Here is a 16,024-nt window from a genome sequence, read left to right on the forward strand (position 1 = left end):
GGTACTGGGGTATGGAGGTGGGGTACTGGGCAAGGACCTGGGGTACTGGGGCAAGGAGCTGGGGTACTGGCATATGGAGGCGGGTACTGAGCAAGGAGCTGGGGTACTGGGATATGGAGGTGGGGTACTGGGGCAAGGACCTGGGGTACTGGGGCAAGGAGCTGGGGTACTGGGACATGGAGGTGGGTTACTGGGGCAAGGAGCTGGTGTACTGGGGCAAGGAGCTGGGCTACTGGGATATGGAGGTGGGGTACTGGGGCAAGGACCTGGGGTACTGGGGCAAGGAGCTGGGGTACTGGGATATGGAGGTGGGGTACTGGGGCAGGAGCAGTGGTACTGGGTAAGGAGCTGTGGTACTGGGGCATGGAGCTGTGGTATGTTATGTTATGTTAAAATAGATTTATAGAGCGCACAGCTACTCACTAGAGTATCCCAGCGCTGAGACAGAAAAAAACAGATGCAAAGGGGGCAAGAGAGCAAAACACAAAAAAGGTGAAACGGCTATATTGCTTGTTTGAACAACCAGGTTTTCGATTGGACAAGTGGAGAAGGAGCTATTGTACTGGGACACAGAGGTGGGGTACTGGGGCAAGGAACTGGGGTATGGAGGCACAGAGCAGGCTCAGCAGCTGCTCTGGGGTAGGGAGCTGTGGTATTGGGTAAGGAGCTGTGGTACTGGGACATGGAGCTGGGGTACTAGGACAAAAAGCTGGGGTACTGGGACACGGAGGTGGGGTACTAGGACAAGAAGCTGGGGTACTGGGACACGGAGGTGGGGGTACTGGGGCAAGGAACTGGGGTACGGAGGCACAGAGCAGGCTCAGCAGCTGCTCTGGGGTAGGGAGCTGTGGTATTGGGTAAGGAGCTGTGGTACTGGGACATGGAGCTGTGGTACTAGGACATGCAGTTGGGTTACTAGGACAAGAATCTGGGGTACTGGGACACGGAGGTGGGGGTACTGGGGCAAGGAACTGGGGCACGGAGGCACAGAGCAGGCTCAGCAGCTGCTCTGGGGTAGGGAGCTGTGGTATTGGGTAAGGAGCTGTGGTACTGGGACATGGAGCTGTGGTACTGGGACATGGAGCTGGGGTACTGGGACATGGAGCTGGGGTACTAGGACAAGAAGCTGGGGTACTGGGACACGGAGGTGGGGGTACTGGGGCAAGGAACTGGGGCACGGAGGCACAGAGCAGGCTCAGCAGCTGCTCTGTGGTAGGGAGCTGTGGTATTGGGTAAGGAGCTGTGGTACTGGGACATGGAGCTGGGGTACTAGGACAAGAAGCTGGGGTACTGGGACACGGAGGTGGGGTACTAGGACAAGAAGCTGGGGTACTGGGACACGGAGGTGGGGGTACTGGGGCAAGGAACTGGGGTACGGAGGCACAGAGCAGGCTCAGCAGCTGCTCTGGGGTAGGGAGCTGTGGTATTGGGTAAGGAGCTGTGGTACTGGGACATGGAGCTGTGATACTGGGACATGCAGCTGGGGCACTAGGACAAGAAGCTGGGGTACTGGGACACGGAGGTGGGGGTACTGGGGCAAGAAGCTGTGGTACTGGGAAAATGAGATGGGGTACTGTGGCATGGAGCAGACTCAGCAGAGGCTCTGGGGTAAGGGGCTGTGGTACCGGGACATGGAGCTGTGGGACTGGGACATGGCGGAGGCAAGGCCTGAGGCCCACTCCATGAGATTCTAGGTGTGTGAATCTCAAATTACCCGACATAAAAAGCAGTGGGCCGCAGCATGGGGCATAATGTGGAGCCCCTTAAGGCCCTGAGGAGCAAGGAGGAACTCAACTGTTCAAAGGGTCCGCATTAAGTTCGTGATCTATGTATATCTGTGAGATATGGGAGACCCAGGGGCCCCTCATCACATTCTGCAGGGAGGCATCATTTTACGGTACATCACTGGGGCACAGGGTGCAGATAACCATCGACTGTGTCCTGGAGGAACATGGTCAGCACTGATTGGAATTAGGAGGACCTCTGTCTAGAGTGGCATAGTGGCTGAAAACCTGGGACTAGCAAAAGGAACAAATAATGGACAGAATGCTGAACAATGCAAACATTCATCCCCAGTCACAAAGATCTGGCATTAATCCATCCTTCTTTTGCTCACCACGCCACCCCAGTTTGGACCCAGCCATATGCAAATCAGTCTTGACCCTGTGCCTCATGGGAATAGTACAGCCCAAATTGCCAAGCCAGGCCCTCCCTGGACTGGAAACAAGCATCCTGGGACTGGTTTTGGGGTAACACCCCTCATCATCCAGTCTAGCTTGATTCCAGTGGTTCAGTGCGCACAGGACCGACGTCTGGGCATACCCATCCCACTTAGGACGACAAAAGCAAAAGGAACAAATGATGAACAGAATGCTGAACAATGCAAACATTCACCCCCATTCACAAGGATTTGGCTTTAATCCATCACTCTTTTGCTCACCACGCCACCCTACTTTGTGACCCGGCCATATGCAAATCAGTCTTGACCCTGTTTCTCATAGGAACAGTCCAGCCCGAACTGCCAAGCCAAGTCCTCCCCGGACAGGAAAATAAATAGTTTTCTGCCTGTATTTATCTGTAAAAATCAGTAAAAACGGAAACCCGGGAGCCCTATATAGAAGGGATCCACCAAGGCACTCAGTATGGCCTACGTGTGAATCCATGATGGATCTGTGGATCCAGATCCCAATTAAAAAAAAATACACCCACTCACACACCCACACAGCCACTCACACACCCACTCACACATTCATACAGCCACTCAAACATCTACTTAGAGACCCAGAACACGCTTGCATACCCATAAAGCCATTCACACACCCACTCAGAGACCCATAGAACCACTCACACACCCACTACCTACACAGGCACTTACACACCCACTCAAATACACAAACCAATGCAAGCACTCACACACCTCTACAGCCACTCACACAAGCACTCAGAGACCCACAAAACCATTCACACCTGCTCACAGACCCACACAACCAGTCACACATGAACTTATTGACACACCCATTCACACACCCATACAGCCACTCACACACCCACTCACAGATCCACTAAACCACTCACACACCCACACAACCATTCACACACCCATATAGCCACTCGCATACCCACTCAGAGACCCAGAAAATCAATCCCACACTCAAGCAGCCACTCATACACCCTCTTACACTCTGATACAGCCACTCACACATCCACTCAGAGACCCAGAGAACCACTCACACACCCACTCACATACCCATGTACACACCCTTAAGGCCACTCACGCACCCATTCACACACCCAGGTTGCAGGGACATTATAGTTAGGAAATAGCAATAAAAAAATTAGACTTTCACTGGAAAAAACAAAGGTTATACGGACGTTATAGTTAGGAAATAGTATTAAACAAGCATTGGCATAGCCAATAGGTCTCGCCTTTGGGACCCTATAAATATTTAGTTATGCAGCACAATATCATTGGTACAACAGCATCAACTGTTGCATGGCTAAACACTTATAAGGTCCCAAAGGCGAGACCTATTGGCTATGCCAATGCTTGTTTTGTTATGGGAGGCATAAATAACAGGAGGGTGAAGGTCAGTCAGTCAGTTAGTCAGTTAGTGAGAGTGACTGAGAGAGTCAGTCAGTGAGAGATAGTCAGTCAGTGAGAGAGTGGGAGTCATTTAGTTAGTGAGAGTGATAGATTCAGTCAGTCAGTGAGAGAGTGAGAGTCAGTCAGTCAGTGAGAGAGTGAGAGTCAGTGAAAGAGTGAGAGTCAGTGTGAGAGTGAGAGAGTCAGTCAGTCAGTGAGAGTGAGAGAGTCAGTCAGTGAGAGTGAGAGTCAGTCAGAGAGAGTGAATGAGAGTGAGAGAGTGAGTCAGTTAGTCAGTGAGTGAAAGAGAGTGAGTCAGTGGGATAGTCAGTCAGTGAGAGTCAGTCAGTCTTTTAGCGAGAGTCAGTCGGTCTTTTAGCGAGAGTCAGCCAGTCAGTGAGAGTCAGTCAGTCAGTGAGAGTCAGTGAGAGAGAGTCAGTGAGAGAGAGTCAGTCAGTGAGAGAGAGTCAGTCAGTGAGAGAGAGTCAATCAGTGAGAGAGAGTAAATCAGTCAGTGAGAGGGAGTCCGTCAGTCAGTGAGAGAGCGAGTGGGAGAGTCAGTCAGTGAGAGAGTGAGAGAGTCTGTCAGTGAGAGTGAGTGAGTCAGTCAGTCATTGAGAGTGAGTCAGTCAGTCAGTGCGAGAGAGTGGGTGAGTCTGTCAGTGAGAGTCTGTCAGTGAGAGTCTCAGTGAGAGTGAGTCAGTGAGAGTGAGTCAGTCAGTCAGTGAGAGTGAGTGAGTCAGTCAGTGAGAGAGAGTGGGAGAGTCAGTCAGTGAGAGTGAGTGAGTCAGTCAGTGAGAGAGAATGGGAGAGTTAGTCAGTGAGAGCATCTGTCAGTGAGAGTGAGTCAGTCAGTAAGAGTCTGTTAGTGAGAATGAGTCAGTCAGTTAGTGAGAGTGAGTGAGTCAGTCAGTCATTGAGAGAGTCAGTCAGTGCAGAGAGTGAGAGAGTGTCAGTGAGAGAGTGTCAGTGAGAGTCTGTTAGTGCGAGTCTATTAGTGCGAGTCTGTCAGTGAGAGTGAGTCAGTGAGAGTGAGTCAGTCAGTCAGTCAGTGAGACTGAGTGAGTCAGTCAGTCAGTGAGAGAGAGTGGGAGAGTCTGTCAGTGAGAGTCTGTCAGTCAGTGAGAGTCTGTCAGTGAGAGTGAGTCAGTCAGTGAGAGTGATTGAGTGAGTCAGTCATTGAGAGAGTGGGAGATTGAGTCAGTGAGAGAGTCTGTCAGTGAGAGTGAGTTAGTCAGTGAGAGTCTGTTAGTGAGAGAGTGAGTCAGTCAGTGAGAGTGAGTGGGAGAGTCAGTCAGTGAGAGAGTGAGAGAGTGTCAGTGAGGGTCTGTCAGTGAGAGTGAGTCAGTGAGAGTGAGTCAGTGAGAGTGTGTCAGTGAGAGTGAGTGAGTCAGTTAGTCAGTGAGACTGAGTGAGTCAGTCAGTCAGTGAGAGCGAGTGACTCAGTGAGTGAGTGAGTGTAAGTGGGAGAGTCAGTCAGTGAGTGAGAGTGAGTGGGAGAGTGTCAGTGAGAGTCTATCAGTAAGAGTCTGTCAGTGAGAGTGAGGGAGTGAGTCAGTCAGTGAGAGAGAGTTTTGAGAGTCAGTTAGTGAGAGAGTGGGAGAGTCAGTCAGTGAGTCAGTCAGTCAGTCTGTCAGTAAGAGTCTGTCAGCGAGAGTCTGTTAGTGAGTCTGTCAGTGAGAGAGAGTCAGTCAGTCAGTGAGAGAGGGGAAGAGTCAGTGAGAGTCTGTCAGTTAGAGTCAGTCAGTGAGAGTCAGTCTTTCAGTGAGAGTGAATCAGTCAGTGAGTGAGAGTGAGTCAGTCAGTCAGTGAGTAAGAGAGAGTGGGAGAGTCAGTGAGTGAGAGAGAGTGGGAGAGTCTGTCAGTGAGAGTCTATCAGTGAGAGTCTGTCAGTGAGAGTGAGTCAGTCAGTCAGTCAGTGAGAGAGAGTGGGAGAGTCAGTTAGTTAGACAGTGGGAGAGTCAGTCAGTGAGAGTCTGTCAGTGAGAGTGAATGGGTCAGTCTGTCAGTGAGAGTCTGTCAGTTAGTCTCTCAGTGAGAGAGAGTGGGTGAGTGAGAGAGTGGGAGAGTCAGTCAGTGAGAGAGTGAGAGTGGGAGAGTCTGTCAGTGAGAGTGAGATTCCGTGTGAGTGAGAGTCAGTGAGAGTGAGAGAGTCAGTGTGAGTGAGACTCAGTGTGAGTGAGAGTGTGAGTGTGAGTGAGAGTGTCAGTGAGAGTGTAAGTGAGATGTGAGAGAGTGAGAGTCTGTGAGAGTGTCATTGAAAGTGTGAGTCTGTGAGAGTGTCAGTGAGAGTGTGATAGTCAGTGAGAGTGAGTCAGCCATTAATGCAAGGCATTTGCAGTTAGGGTGAGTACTCTAAAGCTCAACTTTCATTGTGACAATGGTTCGAATATAAAACCCGTACATGTTTGCAGAGTTTAACGATTTGTGGCTATTCCTAATGCTCTGAGGATACTACATTATTAGATGCAAATAAAGACATGCAGAACAAATAAAAGAAACAATTATAGCGAAGACTTTAATCAGCATGTTCTGAAAACCTGTAATTTCCCATCTTTCAAAAGAGCACAAGCAGCAGCTGTTTTACAGCACTCATGCTTGTGGTCGTCATTGCTAATTGGTATTAATCAATTTCATTTTAAAGTAATTCAATTAAGATAGAGAGACAGCACATAGGGGAAGCATTACAACGCACCTGAAAAAAAACGTTGAACTCTTATCTTATCAAGCCCGAGAATGGTGCGTGCATGCGCATACGCGCAGTCTTAATTTTTTCAAGCACTGCACTCGTGCTTGTGGCGTGCCGCTGCGCGCTCCCGCAAAGTGGATGCCGCCACAAGCAGGAGTGCAGTGCTTGAAAAAGTGAAGAAAGACGGTTAAAGGCCCTCCTAAGCAGTGCATGCGCGCTGCATCGGCGAGACCTAAAATCCATAGAAATTTACTGAAATAAAACAAAATTTTACAGGGATTATATAGTTAGGAAATAGAATTTATAAAAAAAACGTATAAAGTCACAGGCAGAGTGTGACATGAGACACAGGCATAGGTGTAGATGAACGGAGAGGGCTGGGAGGCCAGAGTGCTTGCAGCAAACAGGCACAGTGCATGAGGAACAGGTACGTGGGAATGGAGGAGGCAGGGAGTCCAGGCTACATTTGCATCAAACAGGTACAGTGCATGAGACACAGGAACATGCATGGAGGGACAGAGAGGGCCCAGAGTGTGGTTGCAGCAAACAGGCACTGTGCTACACGAGATACAGGCACATTGTTACATGAAATACAGGCACAGAGTTACACGAGACACAGGGACAAGTAGGGAGGAACAGACAGGATTGGGAGGCCAAAGTGTGTGTGAAGCAAACAAGCACAGTGTTACGTGAGACACAGGCACAGGTATGGAGGAACAGACAGGATTGGGAGGCCAAAGTGTGTGTGAAGCAAACAGGCACAGTGTTACATGAGACACAGGCACAGTTATGGAAGAACAGACAGGATTGGGAGGCCAAAGTGTGTGTGAAGCAAATAGGCACAGTGTTATGAGAGACACAGGTATGAAGGAACAGACAGGATTGGGAGGCAAAAGTGTGTGTGAAGCAAACAGGCACAGTGTTACGTGAGACACAGGCACAAGTATGAAGTAACAGACTGGATTGAGAGTCCAGAGTTTGCCTGCAGCAAACAGAAACAGTGTTACACAAACATTTGGCACAGTAAAGAGGAACGAATAGAGCAGGGAGTTTTAGAGTGTGCCTGCAGCAAACAGGTACAGTGTTATATGAGACACATGTGCTGTGTTTGACGAGACACAGGCACGGAGGAACAGAGAGGGCTGAGAGTCAAGAGTGCACTTGAAGCAAACAGGCACAGTGTTATAGGAGAATCTGGCATAGGTACAGAGAAAAGAAGAGGGCTAGGAGTCCAGAGTGTGCTTGCATCAAACAGGCACAGTCTTACAAAAGACACGGGCACAGGTATGGGTTAATGGAGAGGGCTGGGAGTCCAGAATGTGCTTGCATCAAACATGCACAGTGTTACACAAGAATCTATCACAGGTGCGGAGAAACGAAGAGGGCTGGGAGTCCAGAGTATGCTTGAAGCACACAAGCACAGTGTTATAGGAGAATCTAGCATAGGTACGGAGAAAAGAAAAGGGCTAGGAGTCCAGAGTGGGCTTGCATCAAACAGGCACAGTGTTACACATGACACGGGCACAGGTATGGGGTAATGGAGAGGGCTGGAAGTCCAGAGTGTGCTTGCATCAAACAGGCACAGTGTTACACAAGACACGGGGACAGGTATGGGGTAATGGAGAGCGCTGGGAGTCCAGAGGGTGCTTACAGCAAAAAGGCACAGAGTTACACAAGACACGGGCACAGCTATGGGTTAATGGAGAGGGCTCGGCTCGTAGTCAAAAGTGTACGTGCAGCAAACAAGCACAGTGTTACACAAGACACGGGCACAGCTATGGTTCAATTGAGAGGGCTCGTAGTCCAAAGTGTGCGTGCAGCAAACAAGCACAGTGATACACAGGACAGGGGCACAGGTATGGGGTAACCGAGAGGGCTCGGAGTCCAGAGTGTGCGTGCAGTAAACAGGTGCAGCATTGCACGAGGAACAGGAAAAGCTATGAAGGAAGAGAGAGGGCTGGGAGTGCAGAGCGTTCTTACTGCAATCAGACACAGTTTTAGACGGGTCATGAGTATGGAGGAAAGGAGAGGACTGGGAGGCCAGAGCATGATTGCAGCAAACAGGCACAGTGTTGAACGAGAATCTGGCACAGGGACGGAGGAACAAATAGAGTCGGGAGTTTCAGAGTAGGCCTGCGACAAACAGGCACAGCGTTATATGAGTTACACGAGACACAGGGACAAGTAGGGAGGAACAGACAGGATTGGGAGGCCAAAGTGTGTGTGAAGCAAACAGGCACAGTGTTACATGAGACACAGGCACAGTTATGGAAGAACAGACAGGATTGGGAGGCCAAAGTGTGTGTGAAGCAAATAGGCACAGTGTTATGAGAGACACAGGTATGAAGGAACAGACAGGATTGGGAGGCAAAAGTGTGTGTGAAGCAAACAGGCACAGTGTTGCGTGAGACACAGGCACAAGTATGAAGTAACAGACTGGATTGAGAGTCCAGAGTTTGCCTGCAGCAAACAGAAACAGTGTTACACAAACATTTGGCACAGTAAAGAGGAACGAAAAGAGCAGGGAGTTTTAGAGTGTGCCTGCAGCAAACAGGTACAGTGTTATATGAGACACATGTGCTGTGTTTGACGAGACACAGGCACGGAGGAACAGAGAGGGCTGAGAGTCAAGAGTGCACTTGAAGCAAACAGGCACAGTGTTATAGGAGAATCTGGCATAGGTACAGAGAAAAGAAGAGGGCTAGGAGTCCAGAGTGTGCTTGCATCAAACAGGCACAGTCTTACAAAAGACACGGGCACAGGTATGGGTTAATGGAGAGGGCTGGGAGTCCAGAATGTGCTTGCATCAAACATGCACAGTGTTACACAAGAATCTATCACAGGTGCGGAGAAACGAAGAGGGCTGGGAGTCCAGAGTATGCTTGAAGCACACAAGCACAGTGTTATAGGAGAATCTAGCATAGGTACGGAGAAAAGAAAAGGGCTAGGAGTCCAGAGTGGGCTTGCATCAAACAGGCACAGTGTTACACATGACACGGGCACAGGTATGGGGTAATGGAGAGGGCTGGAAGTCCAGAGTGTGCTTGCATCAAACAGGCACAGTGTTACACAAGACACGGGGACAGGTATGGGGTAATGGAGAGCGCTGGGAGTCCAGAGGGTGCTTACAGCAAAAAGGCACAGAGTTACACAAGACACGGGCACAGCTATGGGTTAATGGAGAGGGCTCGTAGTCAAAAGTGTACGTGCAGCAAACAAGCACAGTGTTACACAAGACACGGGCACAGCTATGGTTCAATTGAGAGGGCTCGTAGTCCAAAGTGTGCGTGCAGCAAACAAGCACAGTGATACACAGGACAGGGGCACAGGTATGGGGTAACCGAGAGGGCTCGGAGTCCAGAGTGTGCGTGCAGTAAAGAGGTGCAGCATTGCACGAGGAACAGGAAAAGCTATGAAGGAAGAGAGAGGGCTGGGAGTGCAGAGCGTTCTTACTGCAATCAGACACAGTTTTAGACGGGTCATGAGTATGGAGGAAAGGAGAGGACTGGGAGGCCAGAGCATGATTGCAGCAAACAGGCACAGTGTTGAACGAGAATCTGGCACAGGGACGGAGGAACAAATAGAGTCGGGAGTTTCAGAGTAGGCCTGCGACAAACAGGCACAGCGTTATATGAGACACATGCGCTGTGTTTGACGAGACACAGGCACGGCGGAAGAGAGAGGGCTGGGAGTCCAGAGTTTGCGTGCATCAAACAGGCACAGTGTTCAACGAGAATCTGGCACAGGTACGGAGGAACGAATAGAGCAGGGAGTTTCAGAGTATGCCTGCGGCAGACAGGCAAAGCGTTATATGAGACACATGCGCTGTGTTTGACGAGACACAGGCACGGCGGAAGAGAGAGGGCTGGGAGTGCAGAGCGTTCTTACTGCAATCAGACACAGTTTTAGATGGGTCACGAGTATGGAGGAAAGGAGAGGACTGGGAGGCCAGAGTGTGCCTGCAGAAAACAGACACAATGTTAAATGAGAATCTGGCACAGGTACGGAGGAATGAATAGAGCAGGGAGTTTCAGAGTATGCCTGCGGCAAACAGGCACAGCGTTATATGAGACACATGCACTGTGTTTGATGAGACACAGGCACGGCGGAAGAGAGAGGGCTGGGAGTCCAGAGTTTGCTTGCATCAAACAGGTACAGTGTTAAATGAGAATCTGGCACAGGTACGGAGGAACGAATAGAGTCGGGAGTTTCAGAGTATGCCTGCGGCAAACAGGCACAGCGTTATATGAGACACATGCGCTGTGTTTGATGAGACACAGGCATGGCGGAAGAGAGAGGGCTGGGAGTCCAGAGTTTGCTTGCATCAAACAGGCACAGTGTTCAACGAGAATCTGGCACAGGTACGGAGGAACGAATAGAGCAGGGAGTTTCAGAGTATGCCTGCGGCAAACAGGCACAGCGTTATATGAGACACATGCGCTGTGTTTGACGAGACACAGGCACGGCGGAAGAGAGAGGGCTGGGAGTCCAGAGTTTACTTGCATCAAACAGGCACAGTGTTCAACGAGAATCTGGCACAGGTACGGAGGAACGAATAGAGCAGGGAGTTTCAGAGTATGCCTGCGGCAAACAGGCACAGCGTTATATGAGACACATGCGCTGTGTTTGACGAGACACAGGCATGGGGGAAGAGAGAGGGCTGGGAGTCCAGAGTGTGCTTGCATCAAACAGGCACAGTGTTACACAAGACACGGGCACAGGTATGGGGTAATGGAGAGGGCTGGGAGTCCAGAGTGTGCTTGCATCAAACAGGCACAGTGTGACACAAGACAAGGGCACAGCTATGGGTTAATGGAGAGGGCTGGAAGTCCAGAGTGTGCTTGCATCAAACAGGCACAGTGTTACATAAGACACAGGCCCAGGCATGGTGTAATGGAGAGGGCTTGGAGTCCAGAGTGTGCTTGCATCAAACAGGCACAGTGTTACACAAGACACGGGCATAGGTATGGTGAAATGGAGAGTGCTCGGAGTCCAGAGTGTGCGTGCAGCAAACAGGTGCAGCATTGCACAAGGTACAGGAAAAGCTATGAAGGAAGAGAGAGGGCTGGGAGTGCAGAGCGTTCTTACTGCAATCAGACACAGTTTTAGACGGGTCATGAGTATGGAGGAAAGGAGAGGACTGGGAGGCCAGAGCATGATTGCAGCAAACAGGCACAGTGTTACACAAGACACTGGCACAGGTTTACATGAGGCATAGGCACAGTCCTACAGAAGAGAGTGGAACAGGCATGGTGGAACCGAGAGAACTGAGAGTCTGAAGTGTGCTTGCAGTAAACAGGCATAATAGTGTTATACAAGACACTGGCACAGTTTTACATTAGACATAGGCACATTATTACAGAGGGCAGTGGAAATGGTATGAGGGAGCAGAGAGAACTGGGAGTCTAGGGTGTCTTTGCAGCAAACAGGCACGGTGTTTCAGAAGAATCTGGCCCAGGTATGGAGGAACAAAGAGGGCGGTAAGTCCAAAGTGTGCCTGAGGCAAACAGGCACAGCGTTACACAAGAATCTGTTACAAGGAAGGAGGAACAAAGAGAGCTGGGAGTCCAGAGTGTGCCTGCAGCCAACAGGCACGATGTTATAGGATAATCTGGCACAGGTAAGGAGGAACAAAGAGAGCTGGGAGTCCAGAGTGTGCCTGCAGCATACAGGCACGGTGTAATATGAGAATCTGGCACATGTACGGAGGAACAAAGAGAGCTGGGAGTCCAGAGTGTGCCTGCAGCAAACAGGCACAGTGTTACACAAGAATCTGTTGCAGGTAAGGAGGAACGAAGAGGGCTGGAAGTCCTGAGTGTGCTTGAAGCAAACAGGCACAGTGTTACACAAGTATCTGTAACAGGTAAGGAAGAACAAAGAGGGCTGGAACTCCAGAGTGTGCCTGAAGCAAACAGGCACAGTGTTACACGAGAATCTGACATAGGTACGGAGAAATTAACAGGTCTGGGAGTCCAGAGTGTGCCTGCAGCAAACAGGCACAGTGTTACACAAGAATCTGTTGCAGGTAAGTAGGAACGAAGAGGGCTGGAAGTCCTGAGTGTGCTTGAAGCAAACAGGCACAGTGTTACACAAGAATCTGTAACAGGTAAGGAAGAACAAAGAGGGCTGGAACTCCAGAGTGTGCCTGAAGCAAACAGGCACAGTGTTACACGAGAATCTGACATAGGTATGGAGAAATTAACAGGTCTGGGAGTCCAGAGTGTGCTGGCAGCAAACAGCGGCACTGTTTACAATCACAGTATTTCATGAGACACAGGCACAGTGTTTCACGAGACACAGGCATGGAGGAACAGAGAGGGGTGGGAGTCAGGAGTGTGCTTGCAGCAAACGGTGACACTGTTAGATGACACACAAGCACAGTGTTTCATGGGGCACAGGCACAGTGTTTCACAAGCCACAGGCATGCAGGAACAGTGGGGGCAGGAAGTCTAGAGTGTGCCTGCAGCACACAGGCACAGTGTTATAGGAGACACAGACACAGTGTCTCATGAGACACAGGCATGGAGCATCAGGGAGGGCTGGGAGTCCAGAGTGTGCCTGCCACAAACAAGGACAGTGTTACGGAAAGGACAGAAGCAGGTATCCTATGGGTCTATAGCTGCATTCAACAAAGAATGGACGCATGATTATACAAAAATAGGGACTGATAGAAAGTCGGGGGAAACTCTGGGCCCTTACACATATTCTGCACAGAAGTTGTAGGGGAGGGTGAGTGACCCGCGGAGTGCGCCTGCAGCACACAGACACAGTGATGGAACAGACAGGCATGATCTGAGCAGGGTTCTCGCCCTGAGACACTGAACACCTATGTTTCAGTAATTCTTTAATACCAGGCTTATACTAGTGGAGGAGGGGGGGCTGTGTAGAAGGAAATATAGCCCAGACCACTGAAGGGGTCCATTCCTCACACAGTTTCAGTTTACCAGGCCGCGGTGAGTAGGTGTAGACCCTGCATGCTGGGGGCGTCCATTGGCTGTTCTATCTCCACTCCCAGAGGAGTCAGGATGTTTGACACATGATCATTCTTTGACAGTTTACTCCCCAGGGGCCTTTAAATCCCCGTGTGCCTGCTCCGGTGACCTGGCCACTACTGGCGGGGGTGAGAGGCTATGTGTGTAGCACAGACACTGTCTATCTGACTTCTCCTAAGGCATTTAAATCCCCCTGTGCCTGCTCCACTTACCCAGATGCTACTGGGCTTATGTTTGTAGAGCAGATCCTGTATGTGAGGTCTGGCTTTTCCCGCCATGTGCTCTACGTCATGTCGTTTTTAGGTTTCACGTACACAGAGCTTGCACTTTGCTTGTGAAATCTATTGTTAATACAAAGGGGCTTACATTCCATCCTTGCTTTTCATTGGGTCCTATGCTTGCCACTTACTTTTCCTCAATTTCTATTGGCTGTAGCATACAATTTACTGTTGTTTCTCATGTGTTTTTCTTATCAGTTTCCCATGGCCCAAGTACTGTTTTCATACATTTTTGAAGCAGAACTTTTTTTGACGTTTTGTCCGCACTGCAATACGGAACTGTGGTCTACAGTTACTGCAGTGTAATAATCGCGCTCCTCTCCTTCACCAACGTTAGGCTGCACACATACATGTGCCTTTTCACAATGCGCTCTAGTCTTTTTTTAAACGTCTCTATGACGTGCTTGCATTCTGATTCATCAGTTTCATAGCGGCTCTTCTCTTTGTCACGCTCACATAGCCTCTGCGAGCAGAACAATGAGGCCCACAAAGTTTGCAGATTAAATACCGTTATTTCCCTTATACCACAATTGTGCATTTTTCTATTCTACTTCCAGGGCACGAGAAACAGAGAAAGACAAGCGCTTCTAAATTGTATTTCTAGCTATCATCGCCACTTCTGGGAACACACGCCACAAAACTCGCGTGGCACTGGCATTAAAGCAGGGGTCCACTGCTCCCTATCTTTTTGCGGATGTCTGTACTGTTGCATGTTAGGTCATCATCGCTTTTTAGGGATCGTCTGCACAGCGCTATTGTATTAAATATAAATCTTACCAGGGGCTTACATCTCACCCTTGCTTTTCATTGGTTTGTGTGCTTGCCACACAAAAATATATATTATTAATCCTGTAAGCGAAACCTATTGCATTTACCATTGCTTGTTGCCATTGCTAACCACCCTGGGTCTTCCGCTTCCCTCCATAGGTGCATGTTCAGCTTCTGAGATGGTTCCAGGTCAGAGCCCTCACTTCATGGGTCAGTGACCAGCCACTCATCTCTACGGCCACTGATGCACATCCAGGCCTCATTCTGCGGTCCAGCTGTGCACGCTCCACATTTATTATGTTATGCACCGGTGCCTGCCAGAGGGCTTGCCGTTCTCTCTCTTGGCGCATGTTCTAGATCTGATTCCATTCTCCATTGCAGCATGTTCTAGAGCTCATCTCATGACCAGTTCTAGGTCTTACTTTTCTGTCTACTGGTGAATGTTCTAAATGTTCTCGCTCCCTGAACCGGTGCCTGTCCACGTGCTTTGTTTCTCTGCCCACGATGCAAGTTGTAAGTCTAACCCTTGGGTCCTCCTGCACGTGTAGGTTCTAGGTCTGGTCGTTCTGTCCTTCTCTTGCTGTAGGCCATATCTCTGCATCCATTGGTGAATGTTATAGTCTTTCCCTTTCCACCACTGGTGCATGTTCCAGGCCAGGGATGTCCAACATTTGTTCGTGAGGCCGGATCAGTGCTGGGGATAAGTGGACATAGAATGAATCTCAAAGGGTCTCTTGAACACGTGGAGTGGTTATCCCGAGAACATGGCACGGATCGGTCCCTCCTGGACCATCACTGTACACCCCTGTTCAAGGAAGCGTAGCCAGTGCCCACAGTCTGTATGTAGTCACACGAGGTCAGGAGTGCAGACCAGCATCCCACACGGATTAAGTTCTGGTGAGATCATGGGTTGGTCCTAGACAAGTCAAGGCTGCTTTCTGGAACTAAGCCAATCGCTGTAGCAGTGTTTACTTTGTAAAACAATAAGTGCCCGGGCCCTCGTCAGGGGCTACCGCAGTTTGCACTACTCATCGCCCCTGCCAGCCCTGACAATGATATTACCACACAACTACTAACCATCACACTCCTACAGGTGTGTCAGTTCAGACTCTTCCCGACCCAAATCTAGAAGAATATCTTGGGAGCTAGGTATTACTAATTTGTAATGTACTTTGAATTAATAAACAACTAATGTTGTAGTCATCTCTAAATCAGGCAAACAGGGCCACCATGTGGCAGACAGCCACAAGTGCTGTTGTCAACAATTAAGTGCCAGGGCTGAGCACCGGAAACCACCTGCACAAGTTAAGCACTGGCTGTGAGTAACTGCGGGACACTAAACATAGTAAAAACTGAGGCAAGGTGGAACGGTGTCTCAGATCTTGCCTAGACTCACCAGCCAGTGTCCTTGTGCAGTACAAGGTGTGATGATCTAGGCTTCAGACTCGATTTGCCACTGTCCTTACCATCAGAGGTCCAGCCAGCATCGAGCTCCTGATCCTACACCTGGTAGTGAGGGGAGGCACCCCCCTCCACACATGAAGGATGTGTCATGGCTGCTGTAAGTTCTGACATATCGTAAACTTGTCCTGGTGTTTGCAGAAAAGGAGGTGTTTCTGCCACTTACAGAAACAAGAGTCGTTGGAGAGTAACATATGTCAGTATGCCCCTGAACCCTGCAGACCCCCTAGTACTGAATGAAGTAAAATAATAG

The 16,024-nt window shown here is 49.8% G+C and overlaps 1 protein-coding gene across 1 annotated transcript in view; it reads right to left on the bottom strand.

The window, feature by feature from the left end:
- The window catches only part of HMCN2 (hemicentin 2), a 769,579-nt gene that overhangs the window by 742,216 nt on the left and 11,339 nt on the right, over positions 1-16,024 (bottom strand). The gene's annotated exons all lie outside the window — the stretch shown is intronic.

Source organism: Triturus cristatus, chromosome 1_2 (assembly GCF_964204655.1).
Source record: "Triturus cristatus chromosome 1_2, aTriCri1.1, whole genome shotgun sequence".
NCBI lineage: Eukaryota > Metazoa > Chordata > Amphibia > Caudata > Salamandridae > Triturus > Triturus cristatus.